This window comes from Vicugna pacos, chromosome 7 (assembly GCF_048564905.1).
Source record: "Vicugna pacos chromosome 7, VicPac4, whole genome shotgun sequence".
Lineage (NCBI taxonomy): Eukaryota > Metazoa > Chordata > Mammalia > Artiodactyla > Camelidae > Vicugna > Vicugna pacos.
Window position 1 is genome coordinate 67,732,488 of NC_132993.1, and position 17,833 is coordinate 67,750,320.

Below are 17,833 nucleotides of genomic sequence, written 5' to 3' on the forward strand. Positions count from 1 at the left end.
GTAATGACTTTTTACCAGAACTCTAGGTATAGAGGGATAACTAGTAGAAGAATAATTGGTGGAGTGTATTGAGGCTAGTAGTTCTCAAACTTTAGTGTATACCAGAATCACCTAGAGGACTTGAAAAAACACAAATTTCTGAGTCCCACCCTCAGAATTTCTTATTCAGTAGGTCTAGAATGGGACTAAAGAATTTATGTTTTTAAAATGTTTTCGTATCTTGGCAGTTGTAAATAATGCTGCTGTGAACACTGGGGTTCATGTGTCTTCAAATTAGTGCTTTTTTTGGATATATATCCAGGAGTGAAATTGGTGAGTCATATGGTAGCTCTATTTTTAGTTTTTTGAGAAAGCTCCATACTGTTTTCCACGGTAGTTGCAGCAATTTACATTCCCATCAACAGTGTGAGAGGGTTTTCTTTTCTCCACATCCTTGCCAACACTTGTTATTTGTGTTCTTTTTGATGATGGCCATTCTGACAGGTGTGAGGTGATATCTCATCGTGGTTTTGATTTGCATTTCCTTGATGATTAGTGATGCTGAGCATCTTTCATGTGCTTGTTGGCCATCTGCATGTCCTCTCTGGAAAAATGTCTATTCAATTCTTCCACCCATTTTTAAATTGGTTGTTTTTTTTTTTTGATGCTGAGTTGTATGAGTTGTTTATATATGTTGCATATTAATTCCTTATTGGTCATATTTATATGCAAATATTTTCTCCCATTCAGTAGGTTGTCTTTTTGTTTTGTTAATTGTTTCTTTCCTTTGCTGTGCAACCTAAGAGTCCATCAACAGATGAATGGATAGGTCATTCTCTCTTGCCTTTTGAGATGGCCGCACTCAATCTATGGAGTGTGTATCTACCTTTACTTTAACCTTTACTGTAACTATCCCCCTGCCACCATGTGCATCTCTCTAAATAAATCTACTTTTACTAAAAAAAAAAACAAAAAAACCCCCAAAAATAGATGAATGGATGAAGAAGATGCAGTGTGTGTGTATGTGTGTGTGTGTGTATACATACATACATACACACACACACAATGGAATACTACTCAGCCATAAAAAAGAATGAAAGATTTGCCATTTGCAGCAACATGGATGGACTTGGAGGGCATTATGCTAAGTGAAATAAGTCAGACAGAGAAAGATAAATACTGTATGATAGCACTTATTTATGAATCTAAAAAATACAACAAAACAATGAATATGACAAAGAAGAAGTAGACTCTCAGATATAGGGAACAAGTTAGTGTTTACTAGCTTGAAAGGGAAGGGGTAAGGGAAAATATAGGGGTAGGGGATCTAAAGGTAGAAACTATTAGTTATAAAATAAGCTACAAGGATAAACTGTCTAACACAGGATTATATCAAATATTTTATGATTAAAAATGGAGTGTAACCTTTAAAAATTGTGATTCACTGTATTGTACACCTATAACTTCACTAATATTGTATATCGACTATACTTCAATAAAAAAATGCTTTCAGTTTATGCTGATGCTTTTTTTTCCAGGTACCATGTTTTAACAATCACTGATTTAGGTTCTAGCCAAAGAAATCTATCATGTAGTTCCTAGTATTTTATGTATATCTTCTGTAAATATTATTTAAGGAAATATTGATTTATATAACAAGGGTTTGATGACTTACTTTACATGCAAGAGTGAATTTTGATCATTCAGGGACTGCACAGTTAGTGAATAATCCAGGCTTATTATTTTTTATCTTCTATTCTATCACCTTTTTATAATTTTTAATTTTATTCTTGTCTATTTCCAATAGAGTAGAGAATTTGTGCAGATCCTTGTGTAAAATTAACTACTAGACAATCTGAGAGCAAGTTTGGCTGCATTAGTTTATTGCAAAATATGTGTCTGCATAATAATGACCATTAATCAGTGAACAACAAAAATTTTGTATATTCCTAGGATATTTTAAAGTCACAGTCTGAAAGAAATAAAATACTTCCCAAATTAGCTACCTGGAAAAGCCAATTCAAATTAATGGAGTTAATAATATTTTCATGGAGTGTATTTACTCAGTATCTTGTAATAGCTCATAATGGAGTATAATCTGCAACAAAGAACAGTATCACTGTACTGTACACCTGGAACCAACACAATATTGTACATGTACTTCAACAAAAAAAAATAAAGTGTAAATTTTTAATACTCTCATTTTGTATCATCTTTCAAGTAAAGAAACTTTTTACTCAAGAAAAAAGTATTTTAAATGTTTAGTTGCATACTAAGCATTTTGACTTTTTGTCTTGAGTTCCTCTTGGCATGATATTTCTATGCTAATTTGGTTCATTACATTTTTGTGGGCTGAAGAAGATTGTGTAATTCTGCGTGGATTCCCCCAGTGCATAGGCATTTTGCACTGGAAGCACACCAGGTCCTTTGGCTTTTATGACCTGTGAGTAATACATAGCTCAGCTGGATTCCAGTATACAAACATGAAAAAACAAAGAGTGGAAAATACTACTATCATTTCTGAGTGGTGAAATATCTGGACACATGTGAGCTCTTAACTTATTTCTACCCATTTGCAGGACACATTATGTAGTTCATTTGTGTAAAACAGTATGTCAGAAGGACTTTGCTTATTTTACTTAAGTGGTTTAATTTTTTGACAGTCAGTGTGTGCTGAATGTTAACTGAACTCTTCAGTAACTGGCCTATCTGGCAAGCTATCAAATAGCTGTAGAAACTGGCAATTCAGAAGTCAGCCAGTAGAAGAAATCTTCAAGTGACCCCACTCTTCTATGGTCAGAAAATGCCAGCTGACTAGGTTAAATTAAGAGTAAAATTACCTGGAAACATAGTTTTAAAGTAACATATAGACATCTAACCATTTACTAACATACATTATCTCTTGATAACATTTTCTCTTTTAAATTGAAGAGATATGAGGTAGAGAATATTGGAACTTTTCCTAGAAGGGATTCCTAAATGAACATTTATAAATCATTGATTTGTTTCATTTATTTCTATGTCTGAATAAAATAAAAGAGCAATGTTTGTAAACATTTCATTTCCATCCTCTCCATGAAGAGGCAAGCAAAGATTATTTGTCGCTTCTGTTGTCTAAATAGTATGTAATCATTTTAACAGAATTTGCATATACTTAAAATTTTTAGGATTTGTGTTCAGTAATTCAAATCCCTCCAAAATTTGGTGATCATTTCTCGGTCACTTAGTGAACTGGACCATTATGAGTTCCCAGTCAGTCAACAGGAAAGATGTTAAGTATAAAGTAGAGGCATTGAAGTCAAAAGGTAGGAGGCAGGAAAAAAAAAGTCAGACTACAAAAGAGTTCCTGTCCAGCAGAAAGTGTTCAGATATACACCTATAAAAAAAATCATGGCTTAATCTGATTCCATCTTTCATTCAGGAATGGCATGAAGGAAATCTTACTAATCTAAAGAAATACCCAACCATAGGCCCACATTTTATGACATCCTGGCGTCCGTTAGTGTATTGGATACCCTAGTAATGCTCTCCACTTATCTACTCTCTTTAGACCAAATGTATAAATTGCCCTTTGTTTCCACACAATCATTCCATTGTTTGGAACTTCTGGTAGCACTAAAGTTCACTCTCTTACGGTAATTGATAACATCAGTCACACGAGCATTTTCTACCACATATACCTCAAGTATTGCTGTAGATCAAAACGTATAGTAAGTAAAAGGATCAATGGGACTGGTGTTTGGATATGCAAAATTTACTGTCCCGTAACCACTCACTTTCCAATTTCCTCTCAAGGCAGACTTAGAAGGGTCATTTTGTAACCACCTTTTTTCTTTTTTATTCCTCTCAGAAGAACTTGTTTTTCTTGTTGAAAGGACAGAATGGCTTTTGCAGATTTTTCTTGCACGGTAAGAAAATATGACATAAAATAGAAGCATTTTTCCCACAGCCACAATAACACAAAGTCGGAAAATAGCTGTTGAGTGACACACAAGACAGATACTGATAGAAAATTATTTTTCAATAGAAAGAATGGTATGTGTAACAGGGTTTCTATGCAGTACTTGGGTGAGATTATACTAAGAGAGCTCTGAATTTCTACCCCTAACTTTTCTCAGCTTAGCCATGCGACCACTCTGGCCACAGCAAACAGCCTTCACTCTCCATCCTGAGATATGATAGACAGATATTAATAACTGCACTGCTTGCTATTCAAGACCACATGAGTGGATGACACAGATACTTTCAGAACTTTCATGTTATTTTAAACAGTGTTTTTCACATCGTTGATTTTCCTAACCTTATCTCAATTAGATCTATTAATACAGCATTCATTTATTCAAAAATCATTCAGTAAACGTTAACTGACTGCCCCCTGTGAAAAGTTTGAATGAACGTTTCTACTGGTAAAGTATTTCCAACAGAGAGGTGAAAAAAAAATGAACTATCTTTTTATCTTCACTTTTCTAAGGTTCAGAGAGGAGAGGAAGGAGCAAACAGAATATGCAGTATACTCTGAAATTGTTCAAATGGGAAATTCAAGTAGTAGGAAACCTCCAGTGAATTCATTTTGAAAATGGAGTATAATAGAACAACTAGGGAAAGAACAAATGATCACATAGAGTAGAGGACCCATGTAGGAGTGGAATAGGCACGAAGACTTCAAAAACCAGGTACTTCTAGTGGAACTTACTAATTCTTTTTTTTTTAATTGAAGTATAGTTGATCTACAACGTTGTATTAGTTTCTGGTATACAGCACAGTGATTCAGTTATAACTTTTAAGAAGATATGTATGATACTGTCCTATTACCTCTTTTTGTTCCTAAAGGAGCTGTCTAATATTTACTAATTTTCCCAAATATAAGTTATCCCAAGAGGAAACAGGTGCAGTGTTTAAGAACACAAGCTATGGTGCAAGATTATCAATGCTTAAATCTCGGCTCTACTACCTATGACGTTACAACCTTAAAAAAGTTACTGAAGTTCTCTATACTTTCATTTCTTTATCTGTAAACCTGGGATGATACTGGTACCTATCTTGTTGTGAGGATGAAGTAAATTCATATATGGTAAGTACTTAGATGAGTGCCTGGTACATCACAAGTACCACATAGGTGTTCAATACAATTATTTTCCTCACTGGAGTCTCTAAATGAGGAACACCACATATTAATTGACAGTAAGACAGATTATTTATAATCAGGACTGTTCCAGAACATTCACGGCACAAATAATAATCACAATAATGACTATATACAGAGAGGTTAGCCTTGCCTAGCACTATCCTAAATTTGCTACATGCTATGTCTAATTATCATCTGAATCCTGGGTTGTCCCTGGAATTATCCCTATTTTGCATATTAAAAGACTGAGGCAGCCTGACTTTAATTCACCCGAGTTCTCGAAGCTAGAAAATGCTTGAGCTGTGGTTTGAATCCAGACACTCTGTCTCCAGAGCTTGCACTGTTAACTTGCAGTGCCTCTAAAAGTACCATATAGATATAAATATTTATATCCACTGTAATTCAAAGCTACTTAAATTGTTAACAAGAACATCCAGCTTTTCCAATACTCTGGATAAACAGAATTTTATTACACATACTTTTAATGCATCATTAAATTTCCTAATAAACTTTCCATCTTGAGCTTCCTTCCTAATCCTGCACGGTCAGTTGTATTCAAGGATTTGCCACAAGATGGCAAACTCCACTAAGAAGTGCGCATCCTCATCAGGTGCAAAGACCGGTCTTTAGGTGCTTTACAAAAGAGCCAGAAAAAAGAAAAAAAGGAAAAAAAAGCTGAGTCGCCTTCTGTGACTGCTTTTCATAAACGAAGATATTCAGCCTTCATTTAACCATGATCATTTTTGGCAGAAACACTCAATAATATTATTCAACTCATGTGTTCAAAGCTACGCCTTTTGTTTCTCTTTTTCAAAAGTATTGTATTCTGTCTTATAGATTCAGTATTTGGCTCTCAAGATCAAAACTCTTCGTCTGGCTTTCACATGAAATATTTTGATGATATAGAGATTATATAATCCCCTGGGAAAAGCATTCTTCCAACGCACCTATCCAAATGGGTGCTCTGGATGGAAATAAACATTTGCATTTCAGCTGTTCTGTGGCCTGTCAACATCACGATGTCCCGTCAACACTGCCAGGGCATTAGCAGGAGACTAAACACTGGAGCAGAGCCTTGATAAGTTAGACGGACTAACTGAAACCGATGGAAACGGTCCTTTATGGGCAGATTCCAAGGGCTAATTCTGTGCAGAAAATAACTAAAAGTTTGACCTGCTTTACATTTCTAGTACAATGATATTAATAATTGGAATGACAACGCCATGAGACACACTACAAAATACACCTTCATCTTATTAAAATATAGCCTCTTTTTCAGATTACAGTTGCAGTAGGATTCCAAGGCATCGCTTGCAGTTTAAAAAGTTGGGTATGGTTAAGAAAGACTCTCATGTTTAAGTAACAACGTGCTGTGAGTGATGGGGTCTGCTCAGAGAGCTGTCAGTTCTTTTTAAACCGTGGAGTACAATTCCCAGGCAGCTAGAGAACGGTCCCTCCATGAGTGGTGGGGTCAATGAAAAGTCATCTGTGGCTCCAACTTTCTCACCCCAGAATCTGAGAGGCTGAATCTATAGAACTCATGGCTCTGGCCAGCTCTGGAGTGGAAAATGGATTTGAGAGATTAAGCCTAAATCTCTTGTGGATGAAGGGACGGGACTAAATTCAGGACTACTGTGCTGGCTGAGTGAAGATGTAATGCTCTCACCAAACCCTGCAGGTCGTTACCTCAGGGATGAGGTCTCAATCCTGAGACCCTTCTTTGTCTTCCTCACTTAGGAGGGAAAAGGAAGTTTTAAGATGTGGAACTTTGTAATATATATTTATTTTTAAATGTTTCATCTGTTTACTTCTATATACAACAGGATGCATTTGGGCTTTTTTCATTAAGTCCTTTACCTGTGCTCCAAAAAAGCCTCATTTGTACTCAGTTCTGTTAAATATTAATGCATCAAAAGGTTTGCCAGAATTCATAGACTGGAATCAGTCTTTTACCTCTGGTGTATCTACATTCAAATGACTGCTTTAGGCCCTGTGGTGGCTGCTGAGAGGAGGTCTTGGAGGTCAACGGCTGTGATAATTGTTAAAATAGGAAGAAGTGTTACTTCATAGATTCAGAGTTCTTATGCAACTTGTGAAGTAGTAAGTTCAATGGAGTTTTTGGAAGTTTCTAATAATAATGATCCTATTAAGAGTGTGCACAGATGAAGAGTCAGGTCAACTCTGTCCATTAGCTCCTCCCATGATCCCTGTGGTACAGACTTCCCTAGTAGTCAAAGACACACGTCTGCTCCTTGTCATTTTAAGGCAGTCCATGATTAATGGAAAAAGCAAAAGAAAAGGGGAGTAGCTAAGGTATTTACATCAATAATGAATTGGGAGACATATTCATTGAATAAAACAAGAATCTGAATAAACCGCATGTGTCTCAGACATTATATCCAGTATTTACTGCTTCTTTAACAGACAGGTTTTTATGAAATACTTTATAAAGGCATAATGGTTGATTCACCAAGTGCAATCACTTGCGTTTATCAGAATTTTCTAAACATATTTCCACAAACATTTTGTTTTTATGTAACTCAGTGAAAGATTAAGTGACTTTCCCAAGATTACTAGCCAAAGAATGCCACATTTGTATCTAAAGAAAATGAAGCTTTGATGCAGGGAAACTGTGATCAGAACACAGTTAAACATATCCCGGGGAACGGCCTTTACCATCACCTGTCTGGCTACCACCTTCATATGTCCAACAGACAGCGGCGTAGAACTCTGAAACTGATGGCCTCCCCTTCCCCTAGAGGAGGAATGGGATTTATTACAAAAGTGACTTTAGCATTTGGTATAAAGTGTAATTCAGAAGGCTTTGGTGAATACGTCAAAATCAAGAAGAAGGTTTTATGGGGGAAGCAGGGAGTCCATATTAAGGCAAAACAAGCTGACCACCAATAATAATAATGACGATAATGTTAATAATAAAAAATGGTAATAATAACAATAGTAGCACATAATTGCTACAGACTGTAAACTCATTTGACATCCTAGGCAAAATGCCCAGGCAAGAAGAGAATTCAGCGGGTGGGACACTAGGCTAGGAAGGGCAGGGTGAGGGGGTGACAAGCATTCTTAAACAAGAGTCAATTGATCAAATAAACAGCTGCATGAAGGGGAGAAGCCCAAAGTCCCCAATAACATTTAAGTCTAAGCCTTTTTGGGAAAAAAAATTAGCATTTTTTCCCTCTCAAAATATTAAATGTTGGCATTGAAGTGTGAAAGGCCTAGAGGATGAGACTGAGGATTCTAAGAACAGAGTAGTATATATTGATTTGATAGATCTTTTTAAAACACTCAGAAGAGCTGCTGCTTTTCAAGCAGTTTTGAAGGAGACCATCCTTCTCACCAACACCATGTTTCTGTTGGTGGTATTGTTTTAAATTGGGGAACCTGAGAACAAAGTTATGCTTCCTGACAAATAAAGGCGACAAAGTAACCTCATGATTACAAACACTATGTAGACACAAAAATCTACATGGACTTATTTAGGTTTTTGTTATAATCTTCCCAAACGGAAGTTAACTGAGATGAGAAAATCATTGAGGTGGCGGGTCACTGTACAAAAAGCCACAGGCAGGGAGCTATAGTTCTCACACCAGCTCTGACCCTGTATTTTCTTCTCTTTCTCTCTTTCTCTCTCTCTCTCTCTCTCTCTCTCGTGTGTGTGTGTGTGTGTGTGTGTTTACAGCTCCTCTCTCCTTTCTTCAGTGTAGATATGTCATGCATTTGGAATAGAGTTGGGTTCATTTGTCACAGTGTGCGGCTCATCTTGGGTTCCCAATACATATGGGTTGAGCCTTAATTTGCATACAGTAATATTCACTCTTTGTGGTGTCCAGTTCTATGGGTTTTAACAAATGCATAAAGTCATATATCCACCAGCACATTATCATATAGAACAGTTCCATCTACCCCCAGTGTCTCCCCCTGGGCTCATCCTACCCTCAGTGCCTGGCGAACTCTGATTTCTTTTTGCTTTTACAGTTTTGTTTGTCTAAATTGTCATACGAATGGTGTCATACAATTTGCACTCTTTTGGATCAATTTACTTGGTTTAACAGCCTAGTAGGATGAGCATTATAACACACTTTCATTTTTTAAAGAAATTGTCAAGCTGTTCTCCACAATATTGCGTTTCCACCAGCAGTGTATGTGTCTTCTAGTTGTTCCATATCCTCAGCAGCACTTGTCAGTTTGTCTTTCAAATTTTAGCCACACTGGGCAGGGTGGGGGTATAGCTCAGTGTAGAGCATGTGCTTAGCATGTGTGAAGTCCTGGGTTCAATCCCTAGTACCTCCATTAAAAAAAAAAAAAAGAATAAATTTTAGCCATCCTGACAGGTTTAAGATTTTCATTTGCATTTTGTTAACAACTATTTATTATATCTTACATGCTGATTTGCCCACTGTATCTCTGTGGTGTACTGTCTACTTAGATATTTTGCCCATTTTGTACTCGGTTGTTTTCTCATGGTGGAAAGTTTTAAGTTTTTTTAAAAATACATTTTGGATAAAAGTCATCAGACAGGTTATTCGCAAGTATTTTCTTTCATTCTATTGCTTGCCTTTTCAGTCACTTGAGAGGGCATTTCACAAAACGATTTTAAAAATGATAAAGTCAAGCTTTAAATTAACTTTATTTTTTAGAACAGTTTAAGGTTCACAGCAAAATTGAGGGAAAAGTACAGAGGTTTCCCATGTACCCTCTATTCTCACTGTGCATAGCTTCCCCTGTTATCACCATCCCCAACCAGAGTGATACATTTGTTGCACTGACACATTATAACCAACCAAAGTCTAGGTTCTGGCTTACAGTTCACTGTTGGTGTTGATGGATTTAGACACACGGATAATGACATGTATCCATCCTTAAGGCATCATACAGAGTATTTTCACTGCTTTGAAAATTCTCTGTGCTCTACCTTTCATCCCTCCTCATCTCCCCAATGTCTAGCACATGCTGATCATTTTACTGTCTCCATAGTTTTGTTTTTCCAGAATGTCGTATAGTTGGAATGGAATCAGATAGTAGGCAGCCTTTTCCAGATTGGCTTCTTTCACTTAGTAAGATGCCCTGAAGCTTCCTCCACGTGTTGTTCCAGCTTGATAGCTCATTTCTTTTTAGGACTGAATGATATTCCATTGTCTGGACACATCAGACTTTATTTATCCATTCACCAACTGAAGCACATTTTGAGTGCTTCCAAATCTTGGCAATTATGAATAAAGCTGCTTATAAACATCAGTGTGAGGCTTTTGCGTGGACATAAGTTTTCAACTGTTTGGGAATAAATGCCAACGAGAAATCTGTCAATTTTTTAAAAACTTTACTGTTCACGTCTTTGGTATCACATCTAAAACTCCTCTGTCAAACTCAAGCTTGTGCAAATTTTCTCCTATATTTTATTCTACAAGTTATATAGTTTTATATCTTCCACTTAAGTCTATGATACATTATGAATTAATTTTTAGATAAAGTGTGAGATTTAAGTCACTTTTGTTTTTGGTTTTGGATGACAAATGCCTAATTATTCTAGCACTATGTAATGAATACAGTATGCTTTCTGCACTGAATTGCTTTTGCACTATGTCAACAATCAGTCAGCTTTATTTGCATCGACGTCTTTGGGATCTCTGTCGTGCTCCATAATCTATGTGTCTATCACGCTCCACAACCACACTATTGATTTTTGGAGCTTTATAGTAAGTCTTCCAACTGGGTAGGGTGAGTCTTTCCATTTTGTTTTCCTTTTTCAGAATCACTTAGTCTATTCTGGATCCTTTCCCTTTCCATAGAAATTTAGAATCATTTTGTCGGTATTGACAAAAAAGCTTTTAAAGGTTTTGATTGGGATTGCACTGATTCCATAGAGCAAATTACATGTAAATGACAGGTTAATAATATTGAAGCTTGAAATCCCTCACCAGGTTATAACTTCTCATTTTTCAAGATTTTCTTTGATTTCCTTCATCATTGTTTTCTAGGTTCTAGCATGGAGTCCCAGCATTTATTTAAAATATATATATATCTAAGCATTTCTTTTTTTTTATGCTATTATGTTTGGGTTTCTTTTTTTTTTTAATTTCAAATTCCAGTTGTTCAGTGGTAAATGAAGACGTGCTTGATTTTTCTGCACTGAGTTTGTATCCTATGATCTTGTCAAACACACTTATTCATTCTGATAGCTTTTAGTTAAATTAGAGGAGGGGGATTTTTACATAGACAATCATGCTAATAGAAAAATATTTTTTTTCTCTATTCAATAAGCCATTTATTTTTGTATCTTGCTCTGTTCCACCGAGAAGGACTTCCAAAACAATGCTGACTAAGAGTGGGGAGAGTGCACATTTTTGCCTTTTTTACTGACCTCAGTAGCAAACAATTTAGTTTCTCAGAATGGAGCCTGCTTTGAGATGTAGAATTCTGTGGTTACTATTGTTTGTAGATGTCCTATATCAGGTTAACAAAGTTTTCTTTTATTCTTAGTTTGCTGAGAGTATTTATCATGAATTGGCATTGCACTTTATCAACATTTTTTTCTGCATATATGGGATATTCATATTTTTTCCACTTTAGTCTGTTAATATGGTGAATTATATTATTTGCTTTTCAAGTATTGAAATAACATTGCATTCTTGGGAAGTAACCCAGTTTTTCATCATGTTTAATACTTTTCATATATTTTTGAATTCAATTTATTTAGGATTTTAGTGTGTATGTTCATGATGCCAGGTCTGGAGCTTTTTTATAAAATTTTTGTCTGACTTTGGTATTAGAGTACAGCTGCCCTCAGAAAGCGTGTAAGTGTTCCCTCTTCTATTTTTCTGGAAGAAACTGTGTATAATCAGTATTATTTCTTCCCTAAATATGTGTTAGAGGTCATCACTGAAAACATCCAAGTCTGGAGTTTTGTTTTCTTGTAAGATTTTTAACAAAAAAATTTAAATTTTTAATAGATACAGGACTACTATGGTTATCTATTTTTATCTGTTTCATTAGTCTGTGTTTTTCAAGAAAATGATTGACTCATCTAATTTGCTGAATTTATTAGCATAGAATTGTAGGATTCTCTTATTTTCCTTCAAATGTCTGTGGGATCCCTCATGACGTCCCCTATTTCATTCCTAACACTAGTAAATTCTGTTTCCTCTCTTGTTTCATTGCCAGTCTGAGCACAGCTTCAATGATTTTACTCATCTTTTCTGACAACCACCCTTTGGGTTCATTGACTTTCTCCACTGTGTGTTTTCAACCACATTGCTTTTCACACTGATTTTATTATTTCCTTCCGTCTGTCTGCTTTGACTTATATTGGCTGTTCTTTTCCTACTTAAGTTGGAAAATTAGATCCCTGATATGAGGTCATCCTTCTCTTTCAGTATAATCATATTATACATTGTCTCTTAAGAAGTGCTTGAGCTATATCTTATACATTTTGATTTGTTGTATTTTTGTTTTAATTTAGTTCAAAATAATTTGAGTTCCCTGAAAAACTTCTTTGATGCTTTGTTTATGGAGAAATGTGTTGCTTGATTTCCAAATATTTGAGAAATTGTCTAGCTATCCTTAAACTATTGATTTCTAGTTAAAATAATTATGTATGAAGGACATATGGTTTCTTTCCTTTAACTTTATTAAGGTGTGTATTATGGCCCACAATGGGCTCCTTCTTGGTAAATGCTTTTGAAAAAATGTGTATCCTGATCTTGTTCAGTTTTTCAGATGTGTTCTATAAATGTTAACTAGGTCAGTCTGGATGACAGTGTTATTTAGGCCACGTTTATCCTTACTGATTTTCTTCTTATTTGTTCTACCAGTTATGAGAGTAATATTGACAAATCCACATATAATTGTGGACCTGTCTCTGCCTCTTTTTGGTTCTGTTATTTTTTTTTTTTTGCCCTGTGTGGGTGCAAACATTTAAAATTATATATTCTTGGAGTATTAACCCCGTTATCATTATTCAAATCTACCTTTATGTTTAATAGTCCTTGTCCTGATATTGACATTTTTGATATTAATATATGTATTCCTGCTTTCTTTTGATAAGTTTTTGCATGATATATCTTATCTATCCTTTTACTTTTATTCTTCTCCTTTGCTACTTTTTTTAAAGTTAATATGTTTACTATAATACTACATGTAAAGTGATTATTTTATAGACAACCTATATATCTGGATTTGCATTCTTTTTATATATCCAATTTGGCAATCTCTGTCCTTTAACGTGTATGTGATAACATTATTATTTAAGGAAGGTATTTCTATTTTAAATTTGTGCTCTGTTACTCTTTCATTTTTCCTTCATTCTCCTGTATTGGTATTCTTATGATTTTAGTTTATCTCATTTATTGATTCATTTATATTATTAAAAATGGTGCTTTCCCTTGGTTTTACAATATATATTTTAATTGCTCAGATTCAACTCCCAAATATATCACTCCACATATAATTAAAGGGTTGGCAACTGTCTCTCTCCCCTATCCTATGTGATATTGTCATGTGAATGCATTTTGTATACGATGTTAACACACACACAATACATTATGATCATATTTTCTTTACACAGTTCTCTTTTAGAACTTTTTATAAAAAGGAAATGAATATATTTGAAAATAAGTAATTTTATTCTATCTTCATTTATTCTATTTTAAATTCTCTGCATTTGGGGGTAGATTAAAGTTTATTATGTTTTGTCTGCCTGAAAACCTTTATTTAAAATTGATTTTTAGATTACATCTGCTGGCAATGGAAATCTTCAGGTGTTTTGATTGTTTTAGAAAGTCTTTATCTTTTTTGAAGGATATTTTCACTGGGTATAGAATTCTGGGTTGATTTTCCCCCTTTTTGTTTCAACACTTAAAAATGCTAATTTATTATGTTCTTGCTGCCTGGGTTTTTATGGTATTCGGTTGTAATTCTCATTTTCACTCCTATGTAGGTAATGAGTTTTTTTTTCCTCTGGTCAATTTCAAGATTTTTAAATTTGACTTAATTTTCAGCAGTTCGTTGAATATAATTAGCTATGCATGTATGTAAGTTTTATTTCATCCTACGCATGGTCCCTGAGATTCTTGGGTCTGTGGTTCGGTGTCTGTCATTAATTTTAGAAATTCTTGGGTATTATTTCTTTAAAAGTCTCATGTTCTTTCTCTTCATCTTCTCAAATTCCAGTTATGTATTTGAAAAACTGATCTTTTCTCAGTTTCTGGGTACTCTCTTGTGTTTCTGTTGCTTTTTTGCTTCTTTCCCTTTATATGTTTTTGTTTGTTTGTTTCATTTTGGGTGATTTTAGTGACTTTTTTAAAAGCTGTTTCAGGTCTACCAATGAATATACTGAAGGCTTCATTTTTTTCATAATGTTTTTGTGTTTTGTATGTTGCTTTGTTTTTAATTTTCAGTATTTCCATTTGAATCTTTTCTTATATTGTCCATTACTCCAATAAAATTATCTGAACTTACATGTCTAGTTTTTCTACTAGGCTCTTTAAAATCAGTCATTAAATATTTCCTAGCTTATATATTTGCATCTGGTCTGACGATCACTTTGTCTCTCTTTATTGTGTTTTTAATTGCCTTTCCATCTGCCTCATTTGTTGAAAACTGACACCTTATCAGGGAGTGTAAATACTGAGGTAAATATGTTCTATTTGTACTGAAACTTCTATCCGGCCTTCAGTGTATGGTTTCCTGTGATTCTAACAGAGAGCTGGCTGGATTTGAGGTTTGTTGGTATGATCACACACAAAGGAGTCACGCAAAGGTTTAAAGCCCTCTAGTGATAACTGGTTTTTATCAAGTAGACTGTCAGAGCATTTTTGCCAATGACTGTTTTCCCCCATTGGTTTTGCATCTTTCCTTTGCATTGTCCCTGAGAAATGTTATCCCATGCAGGCCTCCCAACTGTGTTCCCCTGATATTTGTGCAATATGTGTTATGTTGTGGGTGAGACAGAAAGTTCTTCTCTCAGGTTCTGAATAAGCCACAGTCTTAGCATGGTGCTGTGTTCCTGGGTCTCAGTAGTGTGGCCTTTACAACTCTTGCTTTTTTATTTCAAAACAAGAGTTAGGAATAGCATGTGTCCCTGGTCATCCTCAGAGCAAAAGCTTTCTCCCTGTTATCCCTCTCCTCCAAGCTGGAATGGTCTTCTACCTGTACTCTTACGTGTCACTTTTTGTTGCATTTCCCTCGCAGATTAAGGCTTTTATTCTGTAGGGGAGATGGGACTGTAACTGGATGAGGTTTTGGAAGTGACGTCTGAACACCACTTTGGGCCCCAGCATGGCTAGGCCAGCACCTCAATAAAAGCTGTCTCAGGATGCTCCCTGATATTCCCTTTGAGTGTGCTGTGGCATTTGTAGAGGCAAAGCCTAAGTTTGTGAGCCCCCTTGCATCACCCCCAGAGGCTCCACATTATCCTTAGCTTCCACTCAATGTTTAGCAATTAACTAAAAAGTTGTAGCAGTATCTTTTTACAGGTTTACATAGAGTCTGGTGGGGTTTGGTTCAGGTAGGCACAAGTTCAGGTCCTATTTCTCCATGCATGCCAGTGCCTGACTCTTCCCAGATTTTTGGGTACTTGGTTGTTCTGTGACTTCAGTTCTCTGGTGACTTAAAAGAATTAAGCCATTAACTTTCAGATTTTCTAGATTTTTCTTTTCGTAAAGATTGGAATAATGCTATTTTTTCACCTGAAACAGAGGCCTTCTGCCTCTATGTTAATAATTTTGTTCATTTTCTTCAACCTTCCAGGCTATGACTTCAAGTCCCTTTCTTAAAATAAGGGACAGTAGATGACCTCTAAGGGAGCATTCAACACTAAAATTTTAGAATATAGGATATTCCCAACAATCTACTTTAGGTTGTCTGAGAAGCCCCTCACTCCTATTTACCTTTTCTAGAAATTAAACAGAGTTCCAATCTCTTTAATTATTTGTTGTTAATAACCAGGCAGTTTTTTTCCATTCTGCATGAGACAAGAACATGTAGTGTGGATATGCTCATTTCTGTGCAACGCACATACACATCTGCACACAAATCCATCCATGCACAGTCATTGGAATCAGGAATTTAGATTGCTTGCCAAGACAGAACACATGCTAGGGCCATCTGTCATCTGTAAAATGTAATGTAAGAAAATGCATGCAGGCATATTTACTGAATAAAAAGTGTTCTGGCACTTAATCAGATGCATAATGTAAATAGCACATTTTTGGAAGATTAAATTAAGTTGCTCTTTATTAAATAACCTGGAATTTCCAAGAGGAATTTTACTTGAACTGATACTTTTCTAGTTACTTCTATCTGGTGCAGAAAGGACCAAACAGACTACAATAGTCCTGCAAGAATATTAAGGCTTTGTATCACTGTTCATTCTTGTAAGAAAACAGGAAATATATTTAGCAGGAAAATACTTAAACACATCAGTCACTCAGGTCATCCTTCAAATATATCCATTATGTCAAAAATTCTGTTTTATCCCCCATCTCTGTAAACTGTTACACCATTTACAGTCTAACTGATAAAGCAACATTTAAAGGAAGGTGAGAAATACATTACAAAGCTTCTGAAGTTAAAAATTCATACATTCCCACTAATTCATTACTCTGTTATAAGTTGGACATTTTACTTTTGGAAAAAAATACAGTGAAGGAAATTGAAGACTGGTTTTGCAAGTAGTAAATATGAGTGCCATGAAAATTTGATTCTTCTCTTTCTTATAGGAAGTTTTATTATTTTTTTTTCTCGAAGCATTTTTTGGGGGTCTTGATTAGTGTTTCTTTAAAAGCTAACTAATACTATTAGAGTAAGTGTAAGGAATATTAAAATTCTTTGAAGCTTGAAACTGATGCTTGTAGCTATATGGTTTAACTGGCTAAGTGAATTGTTTTCTTTACAATGTGTTTTAATGGATTGATGGAAAATACCAACTTTTATATCTCACAGTCCCCATCTAATGATTGAACTCATGCTATCATTTCTGGTTTGCAACTAAATAATAAACACAATTTATGAATTATATAACCTTTCTCACTGTATCAGCTGTGAAGCAGTTTCACTAGGGTGTAGTGACAGAAATTAGCGCTTATCTCTCCCACATATATCCTTATCTTTGTCATGAGTAATAGATTCCCTATTTCTGGGTTAGTGGCAAATTTTATAGAATAAAACTCCACTGTCCAGCCTCCTTTGCAATGAGGGTGCCAAGGAAATTAAGCGGGAGCCTTTGGATGAAGTTTTAGGGAAAGTTGTTTAAAGACTTGTGACTCAGTTGGGAGGCATCCTTTATTGCCCCTGTTCCATCCTAATTCCTGCTGCCTAACACATGGATGGATGGAGCCGGAGCAGCTGTCCTAAGACCAGGATGAAAAGCAGAAAAGAAACAGAGACTTGGCCGTAATATCCTCAACTACAGAAACAATGCTAGCCTACTTCTGGATTTCTTGTATATGAGAAAAACACACCTCTTATGTGGAGACCACTTAATCAGTTCTCTGATAACAGCAATCAGATGCATCTGTATCTAAATGTGTGATATTCAGATATGAATAAAAAAAAAAAACTTCCTCTCTGCAGTATCTGACAGTAGACTGTGAATTCTTATTACTCAAGTCAACTCTTAACACATTTGTTTACATTATTTTTAGTCGTGTTTTTACTGCCTGAGTGTCATGTGCAAAGCCCTCATGCCTTTAGTTGCTTGTATTTTCTCTTCCT